This window comes from Cynocephalus volans, chromosome X (assembly GCF_027409185.1).
Source record: "Cynocephalus volans isolate mCynVol1 chromosome X, mCynVol1.pri, whole genome shotgun sequence".
NCBI lineage: Eukaryota > Metazoa > Chordata > Mammalia > Dermoptera > Cynocephalidae > Cynocephalus > Cynocephalus volans.
Genome location: NC_084478.1, coordinates 161368907 through 161381702, shown reverse-complemented (window position 1 = coordinate 161381702; position 12796 = coordinate 161368907). Strand labels below are relative to the sequence as shown.

The following is a 12796-nucleotide window of genomic DNA, read 5'->3' as shown; positions in this document are numbered from 1 at the left end:
TCAACATGATTATCTCAATCTCTTTTGGAAGAGTCAATTTTGTGAACAGAGGTGATGAGAATTTGTGAGCAGTATCAGAAGCATATATATCTATTATATGAGGAGGAAGAACTATATTTTACTTTTACTAATATTCCTAATATGACTTCAATAATCTGAATTTGTGAAGTTCCTCGTACCTCGTGCCAATATTTGAGCACCAGACACTGTTCTAGATAGTGGGGCTATATCAGTGGACAAAACAGACAAAAAATGCTCTTCTGGAGCTTATATTAAAGACTGAAAGACAAAATAAGTACACTACACAGGACATTAGAAATTGTTAGAGGTCATGAAGAATAGTAAAGGACATGAGGGGGATAGCTGGGCTGAGGGGAATAGTGGAAGAGAGGGTTTATAATTTTAAATAGGGTGGTCAAGGAAGGTTTCATTGAGAAGAAGGTGAAACAGAGCCATAAAGATATGGGGCAGGGGGTGGGGGGAAGGTATTAGGCAAAAGTAAAGCAAGTGAAAAATGCCTGAGTCAGGAGTGTGTGTGGTATTTTCTTTTATTATCATAGTAAAAGACATATAACATGAGATCTGCCTTCTTAACAAATTTTTAAGTGTATGATACAGTATTGTAAATTATAAACACATCTTTGTACAGACAACTATATGCTCATTTTTGTAGAGCAAATCTTAGAACATTTTCATCTTGCATGACTGAGGCTCTGTACCAATTGAACAAGAACTACCAATTTTCTCCCAGCACTTGACAACCACCACTATACTTCGTGCTTCTATGTGTTTGACTACTTTAGATACCTCATATAGGTGGAATCACACAGTATTTGTCCTTCTGTGACTGGCTTATTTCACTTAGCATAATGTCCTCCAGGTTCATCCATATCTTTGTTAAGGCTGAATAGTATTCTGTTGTATGTATATACCACTTTTTGTTAATCTATTCTTCCACTGATAAATATTTAGGTTGTTTCTACTTAGCTATTGTGAATAATGCTGCAATAAACATTGGAATGAAATTATCTCTACAGCATCCTGATTTCAATTCTTTTAAATAAATACTCAGAAGAGGAATTGCGGGGTCATATGGTAGTACTATTTTTAATTTTTTGAAGAAACTCCATACTGTTTTCCATATTGAGCTGCACCATTTTACATTTCTATCAAGAGTGCACAAGGGTTCCAATTCCTTCACATCCTTGCGAGTGCTTGTTATTTATTTTTTTGCTGGTTTTGTTTTGTATTTTAAAAATAATGGTCATTTTAAGAAGTGTGAGCCACAGTTTCATTGTGATTTTGACTTTGATTTGTATTTCCCTGTAGAAGAATGATGTTGGACATAATTTCATATACCTGCTGACCATTTGTATGTCATGAATTCCCTCAGCTTTTGTTTATCTAGAAAAATCTTTATTTATCTTCTATTTTTTGAGAATAGTTTTGCTTGATATAGTATTCTTGGTTGGCATTTTACCCCCAGCACTTTGAATTTATTATCCCACTCCCTTCTGGCCTGCACTGTTTCTTCTGAGAAATCTTATCATAGTCTTATGGAGGCTATCTTGTATGTGACAACTTACTTTTCTTTTGCTCCTTTCAAAATTATGTCTTGTCTTTGACTTTTGACAATTTGATTATAATCTGTCTCAGTGTGGACTTCTTTGGGTTGATTCTGTTTTGAACTCTTTGGTATTCTTGAATTTGGATGTTCATTTCCTTCCCCTGATTTAGAAATATTCAGCTTTTGTTTCTTCAAATAAGCTTTCTCCCCCTGTTTCTTTCTCCTCCTGTTCTGGAACACTCATAAAGTGTGTATTGATCTGCTTGATGGTGTCCCATAAGTCCCTTAGGCTTTCTTTACTCATTTTTTTCTTATTTTATTTTCCTCCTTTTTGCTCTCTAACTGGATAATTGCAAATAGACTGTCTTTGAGTTTGCTGTTTCTTTCTTCTCCTTGAACTAGTGTGCTGTTTAACCCACATAGTGAATCTTTCAATCCAGTATTATATTCTTCAGCTTCATAATTTGTTTGGAGCTGTTCTGTATCTTTGGTGAGAGTCTCATTTTGTTCATGCATCATTTTGCTGAACATATTGCACATATTTATGATGGCTATTTGTTTTTCAGGTAATTCATAAAACTCTGTTTTATTTTATTTTTATTTTAATTTATTTTGAGAAGAGCCAGCATAAAGCACTTTTATTGGAATAATAAAACTTGGATCTCAAATGTGGTGCTGGGAAGGGGAGGCAGCAATGATTTTTCTCACCAAATCACTGCACAAGATAGCAAATGGGTGAGAAGGGGCCAAGGGAGGAAAAGACAGGAAACTTTGAGATCAGCAGAGGGTGCCAAGCGTCAAAAAACAGGTGATGCTGAAGCTGCAAAGACCAGCACCATTTTGTTAGAGAACATTTAAGAATTGGTCATGATGGCTTGGATTTCACTGGATGTTAAGTCTACAAACAGCACCTTCAATTTAAACTTTCAATTAAAGTTCTTAAAATTTAGGAAGTGGTGGAGTTGGACAGTTATGAGATTACAAACATCCTGAAAATCCATTGGAAAAACCACAGGATGGAAAAAAAATCCAGGACATGAAGAAGGCTTCAGAGCTCCCCACTGGCCCAGGGACAAATACCTGTAGTGTCCAACATTGCACTGGAAATAATCTGCTTTCTAAAGGAAGAGGGTTATGGGGGTGGCAGGGGCTGGTGGAGGCAAAGGCTCTCAGCCTCTCCATTTCAGTTTTGGGTAGGGCTTTTAATTTAACCCAAGGACATCTCTCAACTTGGAGAATAATTCAGCCCTCAACAGCACCTCAAATCTGCTATGGCTTTGCAGCACAGCTCCAAGAATGTTTAATATATAACAGATAAACATTTCACCCCCAAAAAACCCCATAAATTAAAGATTCTTGCCCCCCCACCAACACCAATTCAATTCTAAAGTTAACTCATCACTTTTGCTATTAATACTTGACCATATACTTACTTAATTTGAAACTTAGATCCAGAGAACTGAAACTGAATCTTCACCCCCAAATGAAACACAATAAGTGAGTGAGTAACTTGATGTCTATGGCATATTGTTTAGGTAAACACACATATGTGGAGAAAAGGGTAGAGCAAATGGCAGTGTCAGAAACAAAGCTGAGTGACAGAACACATTTAGCCAGGGTAGATATTTATATAAAGAGTGCAGTGGAACATCAGGAAAAGTTCCATATGGATTCATGTGCACATGTCTGGAGGCACCAGATCCCTCCATGGCAGAACCAAGTAAAGGATGCTAAGGGGGGAGGCCATTCCTGTCATTCCAGTTTTAGAAGCTCCACGTCAAAGATGAGAGTAGTATGTGGTGGAACAATGCCCTGGTGCCCAGTGGTAGTGCAGGAATAATCTGGTGAGATAGTCAGCTTGGCTCTGACCCATACTCATCCAGGCATCCCCTTCTTCCCAGCCTTGGATCACCTCCTGCTTGCCTAGCATAAACTTAAAGGGATTGTTTCTGTCCAAGGATGATTCAAATTTCTTTCCCTCTTCAAGCATTCTGGGGTAGTGCACCATGCAGGTCTCTCTGCACCTCGGGAAAGTGTGCCTGTTTTCTGGTGAGATGGTCTCCACAACACTCCCATGGTGGTGGCAGATACTAGGTAGGCAGATGGCACGACTGGCAGCATGGACCAAGAGCAGACCTGGTGGCAGCTCCATGGCTCTGCCTTGTTCTTCCACATGTCACCTGTGCACCCTCTGTTTTATTAGTGTTAATTGGATATTTTTCTGCTTTTTCTGGAGATTTCTCTGTTTCTTCTTGTGCCTTATAAATTTGTGTTGTTATCCACACATTTCAGAAAACAGCCACTTCTCCCAGTCTTTATGGACTGGGTTCATACAGGGAAAGACCTTCACCTATCTGCCCAGCTAGAGTTTCTGTGGGCCTCTCAAACTTTTTCTTTGGCTATGTCCTTCTCTAGAATTATGCGTGTCAATTCCTAATAGAGGGATTTGTTGGGTTCTTTATTCAGGAACTTGTAATGTTTCATTCCCACTGGTGTCTGACTGCACTACTGCTGGTTCTCTCGAACTTCCATAGCTGCTCACCTCTCTTTTGTTCTCAGAGACTTATAGATTGTTAGTCTTCCGTGCTTCTAGATTATACTGGATCCCATCGGCACAACTTGTGTAAGACAGTAACCAATCCTTTGTGCATCCCCTTAAAGAACTGGAACATTGTACACACATGCCACTCTTTTCCTCCTGAGGGAGCAGATGCTTAGCTATATTGATCTCTGAGTTTTATCATAGGTTTTCTGGAGCAGCAGCAAGCCACTCTGCTCTCTGTTGTTCTTTAATGGCCCTCATGCATCTAGATTATGCTGGGTTCCATCAGCTCTCTAAGACAGTCCAGAGAAATACCAGTCCCTTAAGCAGCACTCTGAAAAGTTGGAATATTGAGTACACACTCTAACTCTTTCACTCCCACGGAGAAGCCAGGATTTGGAGGGTTTTCTCTCACTTGCTATGCCCTAAACTGGGGAAAGGGGCTGTATTGACTGAGGGTTTGCTAATTCAAGCATTTGCCTTTGTTCCCAGTCAACCTCAGCCTGGTGCCCTTTCCTGTCAGCACTTAGATTCAAACAAGACAAAAACTAGTCCCTCAGGCAGCCTGCCAAACTCTGTGCATTGGATGTATTTTTCAGTATTCTATTTTCCACCTCAAGTAGAAGAAGGGAGCTGGGAGTATTCTGTAGATCATGCCATGCTGAGCTGGGGAGAGTGACTATTGCAAGAGGGTGCTATGAATTTTCCTACTGGCTTTGATGTTAATGGTTTCATACTCACCTGGGGTGCAGGAGCCTCTTAACTGTTTTTATGGATTCTTTGCAAGGGTATTTGGACTTTGTATTCTTGAATTGGTGTCTATGTTGGGGAAAGGAGGGACTTGGGCTTCCTGTTTTTCTGTCTTGCTGATGTTACACCACCATTTTTTGGTATTTTTAAGGGGTAGTGTGAAGGCTGGCAGTCAGAGAGTTAACAAGAGGGAAGAGTCATGGAGGGACCTGTAAGATATTGTAAAGACTTTGCCTTTTACCTTTTTCGATTAAAAGCTTGTGATTTTTATGTTTAATTGTGCGTATTTGTTAGAAGGTCAAACAGCAAAGTGTGCAAATTTATGAATAAAGTGTTTGATGAATGCAGTAAAAATATTTCTGTCTTAGGTAGATCTCCATTGATTTCCCAATCTGTTATCTTCCACTTACATTTTCTAGTTTTTTAGAAGTAGTTACTGGCTGCCCATCATTACCACCATTACCACTCTGGTACAGGTCATCCTTGTCTCCCTCGCATCATAACAACGATCTTCTCAGAAGTTTCTCAGCCTCCATCTTCTACCACTCACTCCTCTACTTCACAGGACTTCCTGAAGTACTGTTTACAGCCACTCACCCAAGCTCAAAGTCATGCCATTATCCAAAATTAGTCCTTCCATTGAACTATAAAAATGTATTCGCCATTGGTTAATGCCTAAGAAGGGTTGCCTTAGAAGAGTGTTTTTCAAATTTTCTTCCTTCAAATAACCCTAATAGCAGAAAAGAGGGATTGGGACTGAGCCTTAAGCAATTCATTAGAATCATGAAATGTTTTAAAAGTCTACTTTATTTTAAAATTTCATGCAAGTTTTCATTTTTATTCATTATATAGCCTTATGTATTTTAACTTAGTGATAATGTTTTTCCCCAAATCCTCAAAGGATGTTGATTTTTCCAAGAAATGTGTCCTGTCAATTATTTATCACATATCTTCGATAATCAGAAATAAATGTACCTGGACTCTAGCTAAGAAAAATCCTCATGAAAAAAGCATCTGTGTCTTTTATCAAAGTGTACTCACAAATATTATCTAAAAGAGTATTCAATATCCTTTATACGTGGAACCATGCAATACATTTTTATCAGGTTTTTACTGTCAGTTCAGGGATGCCCCAGGTGTCCATATATCTGAGAAATAAGACCTTGGCACAGTAGTTTTCAAACTGTGTTCTCTGGGCCAGCACCATCAGCATCATTTGGGAACATATTACAAATGCAGATTCTCAGACCTTACCCCCAGACTTACTGAATCAGAAGCTTTGGGATGTAGACTTGGCAATAGTTTTTTTAACAAACGCTTCAGGAGATTCTTATGCATGCTAAAGTTTAAGAACCACCGCTATAGCAGATGCCTCAGGTTCTTGGTAAAATTGTGACAGTGGTCACAGTCAGCATTTTGTCCAACAAGCCACCTTTAATAGTGTCCTTTTTAAGCTCCCCAGCTCATGCCCACTAACTCATAGCACTCTTTCCTTTGACCTACTGGTCTCCTTACATTTCTTAGAATACACTAAACTCCTTCCTGCTTTAGAGCCTTTACACTAACTGGTGTCTCTGTTGGTAGCGCTTTTCACTATGGCTTTGAAGTGATTGATGCTATGTTGTCATTCCAATTTCAGCTTGCATGTCACCTGCTTAGAAACACCATCTAAAAGCAGCTAATTTAAAATAGCCAACTATTCATTCTATAATGTCACATACTTTATTCCTTTTCATAGCACTTATTACCATCTGCCACAATATAAAGTTATTTATTTGTTTATTGTCTGTTTTTCCTACTGGAATGAAGGCTCCAAAAATAGGTACTTTTCTTTGTTTTATTTATATTTTTTCCCCTGTGTATAGAATATTGCCTGGCATATAGTAGACACTCAGTAAATATTTGATAAATGAATAAATAATTACATAATGAACCATGCTAGTGGTCAGGAGACCTGGTATTAATAAGGAAAAGATGTAAATAGCTTGAGCTAATGCACCCACAATTTCAACCTAATGAATTTATGTCCAGAAGTGACTGTGAACTGGGAGTCTGGATCATTAAGTTGGTCTCAGTTTTTACTTGCTGTACATGGATTGGGTATACAGCCATGCTTATTGAATTTTTAGATAATATGGCTCTTATGTGTAAGACAAATTCTTATTCTGGTGCATGACCAAAGAAAAACTGTTATGTTTCAACACTGGAGAAAAAACTTGCTGTGCTGGGCTTATTGAGAGAAGGTATATAGGTCTCTGAGAATATGACATCTTAAAAGATTTTGAAGCATAATCTTGACTGTACTTGATTTTCACCTTAGACTGACATTATAACTTTATCCTTGATTAAGATATGACTTCACTGTAATTGTGCTTAGTGATTCTTTCAGGTAACATTAAAGTTGCGTTTCTGAAATTCCCCACCTGTTTTTCTTTCTTCCTTTCTTATTTTTCCCTTCAAGTTCTTCTGTCTTTGTCAAAAAAGCAGTTAGGCAAATAATTTCTGCAAAGTTGTGGGATACAAATCAACACACAAAAATCAGCTGCATTTCTATACATTAGCAATGACCAATTCAAAAAGGAAATTAAGCAGACAATCCTATTTACAATAGTATTAAAAAAGAGTAAAATAGTTAGGAATAAGTTTAGCCAAGGAAGTAAAAGACTTGAACACTGAAAACTATAAAAAAATTGTTAAAAAGAAATAAACAAAATACAAATAAATGGAAAGACATCCCCTGTTCATGGATTGAAAGACTTAATATTAATAAAATGTCTATACTACCCAAACCAATCTATGGATTCAATGCAGTCCTTATTAAAATCCCAATGAAATTTTTTGCAGAAATAGAAAAATATCTTAAAATTTATATGGAGTTCCAAGGGACTTGTATAGCTAAAACAATTTTGAAAAAAAAATAAAAAAAAATTTGTAGGCCCACACTTTCTGATTTGAAAACATACTACACGGCAACAGTAATCAAGATGTACTGGCATAAAGACAGACATGTAAGTCAATAGGACAGAATAGAGAGCCCAGAAATTAACCCTTACATTTATGGTCAAATATTCTCTCACAAGGGTGCCAAGACTATATAATGAGTAAAGGACAATCTCTTTAACAAATGGTATTAGAAAAACTGGATATCCAAATGCAAAGAATAAAGTTAGACCTAATTAACTCAAAATGGATTAAGAACTTAAATGTCAGAACTACAATTATAAAACTCCTAAAATACAACATAGAGCAAAACTCAGGTCATTGGATTTGGAATTGATTTCTTGTATATTACACCAAAAACAGTCAACAAAAGCAAAAACAGACAAATAAGTCTAATCGAACTAAAAAGCTTCTGCACAGAAAACAATCAACAGAGTGAAGGCTACCTACACAATAGGAGAAAGTATTTGCAGACCATATATTTGATAAGGAAGTAATATCCACAACACAGAAGAAACCTCTACAACTCAACAACATAAAACATATAACACAATTAAAAAATGGGCAAAAGTCTTGAATAGACAATTTCCCAAGGAAAATATACAAGTGTATAACAAGCATATAAAAATAGTCTCAACATCACTAATCATGAGAGAAATACACATTGAAACCAGAATGAGATATCACTTTACACTCATTAGAATGGCCACTATCATAAATACAGAAAATAAGAAGTATTGGTGTGAATGTGGATAAATTGCAGCCCATGTGCTTTTTACCACAATATAAATAAATAAATAAATAAATAAATAAATAAATAAATAAATAAATAAATAAATTTTAAAAAGCAATTGGTCAAAGTTCAATGTGGCACTCCAGTGGTAGCTGAGGCCTGTTCCAGGAGGATGTCAAAGCTATGAAATAGCCTGGCGGGGGATCAGTGATAAGGAGGTTGGATATACATAGGGAGATATAACAAATGAATAAATATTGAATAAATATTTGGACAAAATAAGTACTTATATTGAAGATAATGGGATCCAGGGTTTTTACTGTTAGACAAGGCAGTTACACATATGTAAAGGGGTAAAGCTAGACTGAAGCTTGAGATGTTGGAAATTAAAGGCATTGGAGTAAACTCACTATACAATATGTATAATATATAATATAGAATAATATAGATGTAAATGTGTGCATATATATTTATATGTGAGTATGTAAATATGCATATGTAAACACACACACATGTACACACATACATATACACACCTATGTTTCCTATCTCAGTTCATTGAGCATCCCTGAGTAGTGACAGCCTCCTAACAATGAGTACACTTAGTGTCCAGATCTTGGTTTATGAATACCATTTACTGTCAATAAAAAGAACCAGGGCTCCTTTGAGAAGTGACTGCATCTAGGATTGAGGCAAAAAATGATCTAGATGAACCTGGAGACCCTTTTTGGTTCCCCAAATAAGGAAGTAATAAGAAAGTGCTCTAAGAATGATAGGAGTGATGGTTGACTTTATATTTCAACTTGACTGGACCATGGGATGCCTAGCTATTTAGATAAATGTTATTCTGGATGTGTCTGTGAGGGTGTTTCTGAATCAGATTAATGTTTGAATCAGTAGAGTGAGTAAAGAAAATTACCATCCCCAGTGTTGGTGGGCTTCATCCAATCCTTTGGGGACCTAAATAGAACAAAAAGGAGGAATAAGGGAGAATTTGCTCTTTTTACCTGACTGTTTTCAAGCTAGGACATCATTTTTTTCTGGAACTTATACTGTTGGTTCTCTTATACCTTTGGAATTACACCACCAGCTCTCCTGGGTCTGCAGTTTACAGATGGCATATTGTGCGATTTCTAGCATCCATGATTATTTGAGCTGGTTTCTCAACATGAATCTCTATCTCTCCTTATATTTATATTTATATCTATATCTATATATCTATACCTATATACACACACACACGAGGGACTTCAAAGTGTTCATGGAAAATTAAAACTAAGAGGTAATAACAACCTTTCCCTGAACTTTTTGAAATCCCCTTGTGTGTGTGTGTGTGTGTGTGTGTGTGTGTGTGTATGAATGTGTCTGTATATGTGTGTATGTGTGTATGTGTACGTGTGTGTGTGTATCTTATTGATTCTGTTTCTCTGGAGAATTCTGACTAATACAATGAGGATATATTAAAAGGTTACAAAGGCCAGCTTAATGAGTTTCACACTGGCCAAATCCAGGACAATTTGAGCATCAATATATACAATGGTAGTAATGGATTATAACCCACTAAAAATAGTAATCCATAAATTCTTTCAGATATAAATAAATGAGTAAATAAATGGGGGAAAAGAGGAAGCTCTTCCTTACAGTAGAAGGTCAACTAGTAAGTGCAGAATGAATGATCAAATTAAAAAATCATCATCATTTGGCTATTATCTTAGAATAATTAATTCAATTTAGGAACATCAGCAAATGCTAAACCTAGCAGGTGAAAATGGAATGAGAAATGAGATTTTACGTAGTCCCCAAATATCTGTCCTCCAAACACTTATTCCTTATGAAGGAGAAAACAAAGTTACTGCATAGTAAAAAAGCAGGGTAGACTCCTGATAGAGTTTGGATGTTGTCCTCCCCAAACTCATGTGCAAATCTAATCCCTGATGTGGCAGTTTTGGGAGCTGTTTGAGTCATGGGGGTGGATCCCTCATGAATGGATTAATGCTCTTCCTGGGGGAGAGGGGCCTAAGTGAGTTCCCTCTATTAGTTCCCACAAGAGCTGGTTGTTTAAAAGACCATGGCACCTCCTCTCTCTCTCTCTCTCTCTCTCTCTCTCTCTCTCTCTTGCTTCCTCTCGCCATCTGATCTGCCTGTACCTGCCGGCTGCCTGCCACTTTCCACCATGAGTAGAAGCAGCCTGAGGCCCATGCCAGATGCAGCTGTCCCAGAATCGTAAGCCAAATAAACCTCTCTTCTTTATAAATTACCCAGTCTCAGGTATTCTGTTATAGCAACACAAAAATGGACTAATGCGACCCCATATTAATAAAGTAACTAAATTTAACAGTGCCTTAGGCTGACAAATCAGTACCATCTACCACCTGATAGGATGGAATGAGAACATAGCATTACTCTTGTCATAGTTCAGTCAAAAATGTATACCTTGGGTCTAATCATCAGGAAACCTTAGAAAATCTCATAATGAAGGATATTCTATAAAATGGCTTGTCTATAATCTTTTAAAAAGTCAAGGACATGAACATTAAGGAAAGACTGAGAAACTATTACAGGTTAAAAAAGACTGGAAAGATATATCAACAGGGTGTTACCTGAGGTTCTGGATTGGATCTGTTTACTATAAGATAATTATTGGGACAACTGGTGAAATTTGAATGGGATCTCTGGGAAAAGGGTATATTGCATAGGTTTGTCATTTTTCAAACTGTAAAGAGTTTTTTTTTTTTTAAGGTACTAAAGAAATAAAATAAAATAAGCCCACATAGGAAACTGCTTAATTTTCACTTAGATTCAGGCATCAATTTTGAACACCTACTGTGTACAAGCCATCATGCTAGTTATAATGAGGATTAACATATAATGATGGCTGATGTTCTAGAATATTTATTCATGGGTTATGTGCCATGCCAGAGTTATCATAGGGCTAAACTGGTTTGTTTCTCTCAGGACACTCAGTTCAGTGCTGCCTGAAGTCCAGTATCTGAAAACAGTTGCTTTATTTATTTTGTCCAATTTACTAGTTGTTTGCTATGTGAAGGCAAATATGATATCATTTACTCCATTATGGTCACAAACATAAATTCTGTGTGATTTTATTTTCTACAAATACTTGGGGAAATATTTGGTAGTTTCCGATAAAGTTAAATGTACACTTAGCATATGATCCAGTCATTCTACTTTTAACATATACGATAGAGAAATTAAGGCATATGAGTATGCTAGGGTTTGTACATGAATGTTTATAGCACCTTTAATGTAATAGCCGAAAACTGGAAACAGCTCAAATGTCCATCAATAGGTAAATGAATAAAGATATTGTGGAATATCGAGACAATGGAACAAAAAGGAATGAAGTACAAATATATACAACAACAATTTCTCAAAAATATCTTTTTAAGTGAAAGAAGACAGACACTAAAGAGTACATGTAAAATTTATACAGAATTTGAGGACAGGCAATACTAAATTACAGTGAAAGAAAGCATATCGGTAATTCAAAGGGGCAGGAGGGAACTTTTTGGAAAAATGGAAAGATTCTGCATCTTGATTGTGGTGGTGATTATAAAGCTATTTTACATTTATCAAAATGCACTGAACTGGTCACTTAAGATGATTATATTTTATTTTATGTAAATTATACTCAATAAAGTTTGTTTAAAAAAGTAGCAGACAAGCAGTCCCGATTAGAACAAATAAAATCACTCCACATAGGCAACCATGAATTTAGAGTTTTAGATTCTAATATCATTTGTTCAGTTCTTACTACACACACATTAATGGCTAACATTTACTGAACACTTACTGTGTGCAGGCACTGTGCTAAATGCTTTCCATGGATTTGTTCTTTCAGCAAATATTTATCAAGGGGCTACTTACTATGTGCAAAGTCCTGTTCTAGATATTGGGAATACAATGGGCTCCTGCTTTCACAGAGCTTACAACCTAATGGTGAGAGACAGATAACTTGTCAATGAAAAGGCAAGATGGGAAAATTTTAAGCTGAATTCCCAGCTTAGGGCACTTTCATAGTTAAAACACATGCTTGTGCATATGTCAGCACACATGTGCACACATATATGCACAATATACCTACTCACATTTACGTGTGTGCCATTCTTGGCTGACTGCTTTTGTTGCACACACTCCACAACTGCTGGCTTAAGTCACTCCTTGTTACCCTTGCACATCCACATATGTATTTGGCCATGTCCTCTCAGTCATTAGTGCATACTTACTCACAGGCTTTCAGGCAAGT

The 12796-nt window shown here is 36.8% G+C and overlaps 1 pseudogene; it reads right to left on the bottom strand.

Annotated features, from left to right (window-relative positions):
- Positions 1-3319: 3319 nt before the first annotated feature.
- Positions 3320-12796, bottom strand: part of LOC134368501 (peptidyl-prolyl cis-trans isomerase FKBP1A-like) — a 72154-nt pseudogene continuing 62677 nt past the window's right edge.